The sequence below is a fragment of the Nanorana parkeri genome, unplaced genomic scaffold (genome assembly GCF_000935625.1).
Source record: "Nanorana parkeri isolate BGI_ZX_2015 unplaced genomic scaffold, ASM93562v1 scaffold2354, whole genome shotgun sequence".
Taxonomy (NCBI): Eukaryota; Metazoa; Chordata; class Amphibia; order Anura; family Dicroglossidae; genus Nanorana; species Nanorana parkeri.
The window spans coordinates 86533-97692 of NW_017308622.1; positions in this window are offsets into that span (position 1 = coordinate 86533).

Consider the following 11160-nt stretch of genomic DNA (forward strand, 5'->3'; position numbering starts at 1 on the left):
GCTTATAGTAAGAGAAATCACATGGTCCTGCAGGTCTTGGGACATAGAACAAGAAAGAGGTCTCAGGGTAGGGTCATTTCATTTATAGTTATTGGCCCTGGGGGTTGAAGGTGGGTGGAGTTTCAACCACAGGTATGCTGCCATGTATAGGCATCAGGAAAAATTATATATATATTAGCAAAAGTGTGCCCAGACTTTTTTCAAAGGCAATAGCGTGCATACTAACAATCACCTAGTTACTGGTATTTATACAACCACTCATTGTCATACTAATTTCCACCAGCAGATGTCTCTATAGCAATTACCACATAGGTGTATCTTGTCCAGAGGAAGAAATTACACAGCGATTCCTTACCCAAACTATGATAAGAATCAATATCACTAGCCTTTATAAATTATAATAGCCATAATACAATAACTTACATAAAAAGGAGGCAAAAATAGAGAATCATTATAATCAATATCTTATATAAATACTATGATGAAGGATGAATTCCTAGTAGCCATGATAATTAATAATCAATATATTCCTAGAAAACTGGATATTACATCTATCAATGAATTAATAAATTAATTAATTGCATATAGATCCAAAATATACCATTCACCAGATGTGTATTCCTAAATAGACCCCTTAGTCATTACTGATAAAACAGGTAAGGTCTATGTCCACTTTTAAACCTTTGGGGGTTAAAGGAGAACTATGAGATGAGTGATTTCCACTCACCTCATAGTTCTAAGCCGACCTGTGACAATGAGACTGTTACAGGTCGGCTCAGTAGATCGGGAGGTGAGGGAACACATACCGGGGTCCCTCACCTCTCGATCCTGTCACGGCTCTCTGCCGTGAAGGAGGGGCTGGATTCCCCTCTCCCCGCTCCGATCTGCCAGCGCTGACTGGCAGAACGGACGGGGGAGGGGGCGAGTACAGCTGGCTCTGCCTCTAGATAGGCAGAGCCAGCTGTCGCTCACGCAGCTGGGCGGATCCTGTCATCTACGTCGGGATCCGCTCCAGGTGCGGCGTCTCAGTATATACTGAGCTTAGGGTAACGGGAGGACGCTAGTTTGTGTCCACCCGTTACCCTAAGGAGAACTATGGGGAAAAACACTGACCCCCATAGTTCTCCTTTAACATTTCTAATGCATACAACCATTTGGTCTCTTTCTGTGAAACGTGACTCTTTAGATCTCCAGGGTTTAATAATCCTATCTATGCCACAGAATATTAAAACAGTGGATTTCCTTATTATGATGTGTTTTAAAATGTCTGGATATGCTATGTTTATTAATACCATTTCTTATATTTCTAATGTGTTGTGGATTCTGATTTTAGGTTGATGTGTTGTTCTCCCCACATATTGTAACCCTCAAGGACATTCTAACAAGTACATAACTGTTAGGATCCAGAGCGCCTCCAGGTGGCGCTGGAGCTAGCCCTGCACTTCCAGTGCTCACCTGCGGGTGTCTCCCAGCACTTAGCCATCACCTGGTGCTTCGTGGGAGGGTATTTAAACCCTCCCTGCAGTCAGGATAATGGCTCAGTGTTGTTTCCTGTTTCGCGTTTGTCCTGAACCCAGAATCCTGTTTTTAACCTTGTCACCTGTGAGTCCTGAATAATGTTTTGAACCCTGTTACCTGTAAGTCCTGAACCCCGTTTGTAGTCCTGTTTCATGTGTCTTTTGTTTGCTGTCCTGAGCCTTGTTGTTGGTTGTGGCTATTAGTCTAAGGTGTATATTAAACAAACTATACATATCTAACATCCTTGCCTGGTCCGTGTAACATACTTGCCTTGTCCGTGTGGTCACACGTGTTTGGTCTGCCTGTGTGGGTACCTGCGGAGGTGTGGGGTCACCTGTGCCGGTATCCCTGACAATAACATGTGTGGTATTACAAGATATACATTGTTTAATCTCATATTCTTTCTGATTAAAATTGGATCTGAATTGCACAGTTTTCTTTTTACATCCCCCTAATAAGCAGTCAGTGCATCTTTTACATGGATAAAAAACAGCTCCACTAAAGAGGGTTAAAGTGACATTAAACCCTCAGATTTTTTTAACATAAAACAATACTGTAATGTGTGGCTTACTGTAATCCATGGTTGTTTCCCTTCTCTTTGCTGCTCTTCCTTTTAAATCTGTATCTGTTCTCATGCTCTGCAGAACTTCTGTTTTGCAGCAGACTGCCTTGTCTCAGGAATGGATACACGGTGTCTGTGTATTAGTTTCTATAGGCTTGTAACCTGAGCCAGCACTACAGGAAGAGGCCCTGAGCTGAAAAGAGAAGTTCTCCCCAAGCATGAGAAGACATGAGGATTTAAAAGGAAGAGCAGCAAAGAGAAGGGAAACAACCATGGATTACAGTGAGGCACACATTACAGTATTGGTTTATGTTAAAAAATCTGAGGGTTTAATGTCACTTTAATTGTTTCCTCTGGGGATCCACCACATTTTGGGCGATTTTATTTCTCAGCGTTGCAACTTTTTTTATAAATAGCATTCAGTTTTCCATGGATTACAGGTCCAATGGTTTTATCTTTTTAAAATATACCCGTGTTTCCTTAAAATGTTTTCTAACTCCCTGTATGGCGCTGTTTATTCTGTAATAAAGGCTATAAAAAATTCTTAGTTTTTATTTTGGGTCCCAAATATGCATCCCTATTATTTGTCATTAATTTCCTTTCTACCGCCTCCAATTCTTCTTTCTTGTTACCCTTCTCCATAAATCTCTCCTTAATTACAGAAGCCTGATTTTCGTAATCCATATCTATAGTACAATTTCTTCTTATTCTTGTTAGCTGTTCACCGGCTACAGCCATTTCTGTCTGTGGTCTTGAAGAAAGTCCAAGTGGCTATTTTATCATCCTGTATAAAGATATATAAATCCAGAAATTGTATCTCTCTTGTATTATAATTTTTAGTGAAGCTGATACCATAATCATTATTATCAATTATTTTCATCCTTCATCATAGTATTTACATAAGATATTGATTATAATTCATCTCTATTTTTACCTTTTTTTTAAGGTAAGTTATTGTATTATGGTTTTTATCATTTATATAGGCTAGTGATATTGATTCTTATCATAGGGCGGGAAAGGAATCGCTGTGTAATTTCTTCCTCTGGACAAGATACACCTATGTGGTAATTGCTATGGAGACATCTGGTGGTGGAAATAAGTATTACAATGAGTGGTTGTATAAATACCAGAGTCTAGGTGATTGTCGGTATCCACGCTATTCCCTTTCGAAAAAGTTGGATGTTACAAAACGCGTCAAGGGTGGGCAGAGCGTACCGACAAACGTGTATAATGGCGTTGGAAGATTTTCTGCACATTTGAAATGTTTTGGGGTTTTCTGGAAGATTGACACTATTTTTTGTGGACTATATCTACGTATTCTAATTGGTGGATTGGAAGATTGCACCTTTTTTTAGTATTTTTTATATATGGAACTTTATACACAGTTATTCTACTTATTTCACGTTGGGATTTTTAACAAATTATTTGATGATTTTATTATTATTACTATTATTATATCTGTTGAAATGAGAATTATTGACATTTAGTACAAGATATTAAATCATATATTTCACAATTGTTTTTTTATATGTGCTCACTTTGATAAGCGCAGTGATCTGTTTGAAGTTTTAATCAATACATCAAAATCAGAGTATTATTTCACTGAAAGCTACTGACACCACAAAGCTATTTACTCACTGTCTCATCATCTCTCACTTCGGCTACTGCAATTCCCTTCTCATTGGCCTACCTCTACACAGACTATCCTCCTTCAGTCTACCATGAATTCTGCTAGACTCATCCACATTACTAACCATGCAATGGCTGCCACCCATCTCTGTCAAACCCTCGGCTGGCTAAAATTTCAAATACTAACAACTTCATTCAAAGCCATCCACAACTCTGCCCCTGGCTACATCTCCAAACTCATCTCAAAATATCACCCAAAGTGTCCTCTCCACTCCTCCCAAGAACTCTTGCCCTCTAGCTCCCTCATCACCTCCTCCCTTGTTTGCCTCCAGGACTTCTCCAGAGCCTATCTCATCCTCTGGAACACCCTAACAAAACCTATCTGGCTATCTCCTACTCAGTCTGCCTGTAGGTGATCCCTGAAAACTTTTTAGGGAAGCCTATTCCATCTCATACCCAAACTCATCCATGGCTGGAAAATTGTTGAGAGTTGTTCTCTAAGAATTGGAGTAACATGTACAGATTTCTTGAAATTCATCCTACTGATGATTTACCAAGATCTACCATTTGATTGATTTTTATAGTGGACTTGCGAATTTCCCACTATGGGCTGTTACAGAATGTTTCGAATTTTTGGAAATTATATTATTAATCATGCCTAATGAGTTACTACACATATCCCACGCTTTGCTTTAACACGTGTATTTACTAGGGATGCGATGATTCCGGATTTTCGGTATCAAGTACGGATATTTGTTTTTCGGTAATCACCGATACCAAATACCGATACCGGAAGTCCAATTAAGGAAGTCAGGCAGCATGTAATGACTTGCCGCCCAGCTTCCCGATTAGCCGGGAAGCCGTTTCCATGAACCCTCATCACCAGGTGATGAGGAAGCATGGAGCCAGCTTTCAGGCCAATCAGGTCATTACACACTGCCCGGCATCCTGATTGGCCAGAAAGCTGGTTCCATGCTACCTTGCCATGCTTGTCAAGTGTTGAAGGAGCATGAGGCCGGCTTCCTGGCCAATAAGAAAGCCGGGGGACAAGACATTACCCACACCCTGGCTTCCTAAATGGCCGGGAAGCCAGCTCCATGCTCCCTGGTGAGGAGGGAGGATGGAGTCGGCTTCCCAGCAAATCAGGAAGCCCTGCAGCATGTAATGCCTCGCCACCCAGCTTCCTGATACCGGAAGTTCCAGTATCGGGAGCGCTTGGGTGAGTACGTGTACTCGCCTAAATACTTGATATCGGCACCAATACTGGTATTGGTATCCGTGAATCCCCAGTATTTACATTTCATTTGCAGATGTCTTTACCTACCTTGTACGCTGCCTTTCTTTTTCCAACCTTATCATAATAGGCATACCTGCCGGTACTGGGATCTCTGCCCCCACTTTAGTGTTCTTAGGTGTCTCCAGTGCCTTGAGGAGGCTGGTGGAGACACCCTTGCATGTATGCTCCAATCTGTGAGGTTGCATGCATGAAACATATTACTGTGGCACTAGGGATGAGTGCACATATGCTCTATGAGGGACCCAGTTTATGTTGACTACTATAGTACTTGCTCCCTGTGCTCTCCATCCTCCCTTCATGGATGTTGAAGTAGCAACATGAATCCATAAGGAGAGGCTGAGAAAAGTGTAAGTGATTGGGAATATATTACATTTGTTTATTTTTAATTCCAAAGTGCATTACTTTGCATTTATCGACAATAAATCTCATCTGCCACATTGTTGCCCACTCCCCTAATTTATCCAGGTCCTCCTGTAATGTTATAGTGTCTAAGTCCGTGTCTATTACCCTCCCAATTTTGGTGTCATCCGCAAACACGGAAATATCGCTGTTAACACCCTCCCCGATGTCATTAATAAATAAGTTGAACAATATGGGACCCAGCACAGAACCCTGAGGCACACCGCTCATTACACTAGCCAACTCTGAAAAGGTGCCATTTACAGATACCCTCTGGACGTGTTCCCGTAGCCAGTTCTCTATCCAAGTACACACCACCTCATCTATGCCCATTGCTCTCAGCTTGTGTAGCAAGCGCTTGTGTAGTACCGTAACAAATTCTACCAGATAATCCTTTATTATACCCTCTAGCAGTTTACAAACTACCGATGTTAGACTGACCGGCCTATAGTAAAGCCATTTTTCCGCTATACCCACTATGTCGAAGTCCTCTTCGATTAGTCTAATTTCAAGCTCTTCTAATTTATTTGCCAGACTTCTAGCGTTGGTGTACATACATTTAATTCCTCAGATGTGCTCTGTAGTTCACAGATATAAACTAGGCAGGGCGATGACAATTCTTGAGATAACACTACAGAGTACACAGGACTGCACTTTTTGGTAGGATCAACAGGCATTTCTTGCACTTATCAAACAGATATAACATATCACTTTCCATAGGATATTTAGCAAATCAAGCGGGAGCAAATAAAATGAAGTCCATTGTTAGGGTTTACATACACATTAGTAATATGAAAGTGTAAGATATCTTGAAAGTTAAACATTCAGTATATCTAAAAGGCATAGGATAGGTTGTAGAGCTACAAACCATTAAAAAAAAAAAAAATCCCCAACCTTGAATTTAGCAAACTGGTTACCTGCAGTAACCAAGCACACTCAGGTTAAAGCTCTTTCAGTAGTGAACATTTATTTATGGACCCCTATTGCTACTCAAGGCACTTCACAATCAGAAAAAAATACTAATCTAATTACACCTAACTACAGTTCACTGTATTTAATTAAAATTAAAGCATTTGAAAATACATTTCTCATGCTTTCAGCCCACTGAAAAACATGTTAGTTATAGGTGGAGACTGCTAAACTAAATAAATAATGCAAATGGGAGCACAATGGCCACAACAGGTATGCAGATCCAGAAATTAAAGTGCACCAATAGATTCCTCAAGAGACAAGTTACAAAGTTACATAATCAGTCCATCAAGCTGAACCTATGGAAAAAAATAAATTGAAAAGCCTCATATTCACAACCCGAATCTGCTCCAATGGGGAAAAAAATCATTCCTGATCCCCTAAGCCAATTTTATAGTCCCTTGATTGACAATAGCCAGTTATATTCTGTGCATTTCAGAATCCATCCAGGTTTTTTAAACAATCAACTGGGCTGGCTAGAACTTTTGCACTAGTGTTCAAACCAACATCTAAAGTAGCTTGTGCCCAAGTGAATAACCCGCCTAAATTAAAATTGTAAAGAATATTAATATTAGTGCACCATTATGAAGATAGCAAGAAATTATAAAAAGGAATATCTTGTATTGTTCTTAAAATAAATCCGTTAGTATCCTAAAACTTTAAAATGTAATGTATAGCCATATACAATTACAATTATGAAGTGCTCTCACGCACTTAAAAAGTGTGATAATATATATTATCCACTCTTCAGAACTGCATCCATGCATAAAACAGAAATTCCATATTTATAGGTCCAAAACAACCTCTCCAATGTCCTGACCTCACAAAAATTTGCAAACAACATGCAAGAAGAATGAATAATCCGCATATCCGATATTAATCCATATTATGTTTCTTAAATCCACAACTCAATACTTTGGAGAAGCCTTTCCACATGGGGAAATTAATCTACTGTTCTTACAGATGCAAAGAGTGCCCTTTTCTCCTTTGCAATGCCCTTAAATGGACCACTATATTTATCATTCATGTACTTATTCATGGTGATAATATCCTCACATCAACAGTAATGATGACCCGGGGTTTGGTGTAAGCCCAGTTCACTTGAGTTTGCCCAAGCCCATTTTAACTTGTGATCACTGTTTGCCCAAGCCCATTTAAAACTATGACCAACACCCCCTTTCTGGCCCAATCAGTTGCAGAAGGGGCCCCACAGCTACAAATCACAAAGGGGCAAGGAATGCCACTGCCACATCTTAATGGGGCAGCAGGGGGGTGTCAGTCATAGTTTTGAGTGGGCTTGAGCGAACTCAGGCGAACTGGGTTGACACCAAGCTCATCACTATTAAACACTTCTTGTCAAGAAATATTCAGGTGATTTAACACTTCAACTACTACCAAAAATTAAACTATATTAGTTTTGCATGAATTGACTTTTTAAATGTGTTAACAATGCAAATGTATATATTTATTATTGGTATTTATATACGCCAACAATTTACGCAGCGCTTTACATAGTGACACATTCACATGAGTCCCTGGGGTTGATTTACTAACCTTATAAACACACCACGAACGTGTATACACCTCTGCAGTGTGTTCCCTCCCAGCATGATCTATGGGTGTAATCTAAACACCTTTGTAATGTGTACACACCCAGCAGGTGTGTTGTGCAAAGCCCTGAAGGAATTCCAAGGTGATGTTGGGTAAATTAGCTCTATGTTGTGTTGCTTGCGTTGATGAATGCAAGGAATGTAAATGCATGAGCTAACCATTTTTGTCTAAACTGTGAAGCAGCATTATATATGCATCATGTGCATGATTTTTACATATATGGCATTAGTGGAAATATGCTTTTAGAGAGTTTTTGGTTGATAAATACATTTTGCTGTGTGAAAATCACACACACCTGGTGTGTGTGTGTGTTTAGGTTAGTAAATCACCCCCCCCTGCCTCAAGGAGCTTACAATCTAAGGTCTATATCTCACATGCATACATAGACAGGAGCCAATTAAACTTTTAGCATGTCTTTGGAGTGTGGGAGGAAGCTGGAGAACCTGGAGAAAACCCATGCAAGCACAGAGAGAACATGCAAACTCCTTGCAGATAGCGACCTGGCCAGGAATTGAACCTGGAATACCCAGTACTGCAAGGCCCTAACAACTATGCCACTGTGCTACCCAAAGAAAACATGTTGCTTCTGCAATTACTTTTTAACTACTGTTCAACTACAACTATCCATTTACCTGTGCCCAAAACCATTAACATTAACAAAACCAAAGCTCAGACCTTCATTCAAGACCCAGGAGATGATAAACACTATTTATCCTCTGTGGCAACATTCTGTGAACAATCGTTTGTACCAAACATCTCCTGATAAATGCTTCTTAATTCAGAGAGATAAAATTGTAGCCAAGTCTTACATTGTGTTTACAAGCATAAAGGTGTCAAACCTGTTGCCTGTTATGGTTGTAATCCTTGATTTTCTTTTTATAGCTAAGCAGCTTACATTGAAAGCTGAACATCTTATTGCATTGACAGTTCATAACAGTGATTGATTACAAGAGCAGGGTGGATGCACATCAGCCCATGTGATGTCTAGCTTGGTTGCTGGGGTGAAATATTTGTCTTACTGCTTATAAAGCTGTACTTCATGCTTGTGCTATGAGCTTATAGGCCATTTAAAGTTACAATTCCAAATAATCTGAAGGTCATGTCAAAGTGGTGCTCTTGAAGGAAGATTTGTCAGTCATATTACATCCTCTATTAAAAAGGATTATGGAAATCAAATGATGTTTGTTTCTTTGATTACTTTATGAATGCTTCAATTGTAAACAAGTAAGCAAATGTCTCATAACATATTTATAATATTTAGCATGTAATCATGCTATTGAGCTATATCATTTGTATGGGGGGCAGACTCAACTGTTATTGACAGTGGTAAACCAAGCACGAAACAGGGACACCCAAAAAAAAAGTCCAAGCAAATTTGTCCTCCATATTTATTTAGCAAGGCAGCAGTTTCAACACAAGAGAACTACAAGAGTGCCTACTATTGTGTTACATAGTTACAGAGTAACATAGTTAGTCAGGCAGATTTCCCAGTTGTTTCTTCAATTGCGGAGTGGACTGCAGAATTGTGCTGACTAATGAGATTGGAGGAGTTGATAGCTAAACAGCTGGACAGGTCTGACATCTTCTTAGCCAGATGGATACCCTGGCTCCTGTTTATGGATTCTGGGGAGCTTCGACCCATGACTTAAACTGCCTACTTGCTGGTATGGTTTTTTGTTTTTTTTGTTTTTCCTCCTTTTTTGCTACTAATTCTTTCCCCTTCTTTGCTTTTCCTTCTATTCATGCCTCTCTTTCTCTGCTTGTTTACTGTTGTTATCTCTAGGTGTGTTTTTTAGGTGGGTCTTTAAAGATTCTCTAAAAACTGGAAAAAGAAACAATGGCTTTGAAATAGGAGAGCTCAACTTCTGGGGGACACGTGGGTGTAAGCCATCTGGTCCGTTCGATTTATTCATCTTTTAGTTAGTCTGTTTCTGGACCATATCAGTTTTGAGCCATTGTGGTTCATTTGAGGCTGTGGCACTGACATCCTCATTATGGACTTGTGCTCCACTATTTCCCTTTGTATACACAGAGCTGAAGAAGATATTTAATAGATGTGCCTTATCTTTGTCCGCATTCACCAACTCTAAGTTAGCTTCTAAGGGGGCCACGTGCTCATGCCTGATCTTTTTACTATTAATATATTTAAAGATTTTTATTGGGGGGGGGGGGGTGTCTGGCTTATTTTGCAGCCTTTGGGAACAAAATTAACAAAAGCCTGAACACATTCTACTTGGGTTTCAAAATGTTTCAAGTCATTAGTGTTGTCACTAGAGTTGGTCATCCCCCCCTTTCCCCTTTCCCCTTTCCTGGACTTTTTCAAGCACTGTTCACAACAGTGCACTAAAATTATTTACATGTCAGACCTGCACTTTTAAGCAAGCAAAATAAGCATTAATTTTTTTTTTTTTTTTTTAGTTTAATCTGGTTAGAAAGTCCAGTCATGTTTGGTACCACACATGCAGTATTTCTAGTTTGATCAGCATTCTCATCATAATTCTTGTCATAAACCTAAACTGACTGTTTTACATTATATTATCTTTCAATATTCATGCTGTCAATATTCCATTGTCTAAAAGATCTGGTAAAACAATAGTTCAGCTATGCCACATGCTACCACCTCCATCAAAAGCAAAGGTACATCCTGGGGGAAAAAAATCATAAGAAAAAATTCCCAACCATACCTTAATTTTCTTTCCATATGATTGAAATATTGAAACTGAGTCATTTTCGTAGACAGGCGGTTAATGGAAACGTCTGAAAATATATATTAGAAGTAAAATTATTTTAGTTATTATAGAACAAAGTTTTTATAAACTGTATGTAGCAAGATTTTTATCTGTTACCCATAAACATTCTGAGCGGTATATTATTTCATATACTGTATACATATCTGTATCCTATTTTGGTGAAGCATCTCACAGGGACATGACTCATCCTATAAAGAATGGATATAAGTGAGTCATTTGTCAAAATTGCCCATGGTATCCAAGAATAACAAACTGTGCATTGATTTTACAGGCTTGCTGGATAAAAGGTTACAAGTCAGGATAAACCTAGAGGATAGTTAACACAGGGATAAATAATGGCGCTCATTTCTCCACCCCATTTTTCCTTTCCTAATTCTCTTGTCTCTCTTTTTCCTTTCTATTTGTGATTTGCATTAACCTTCAGA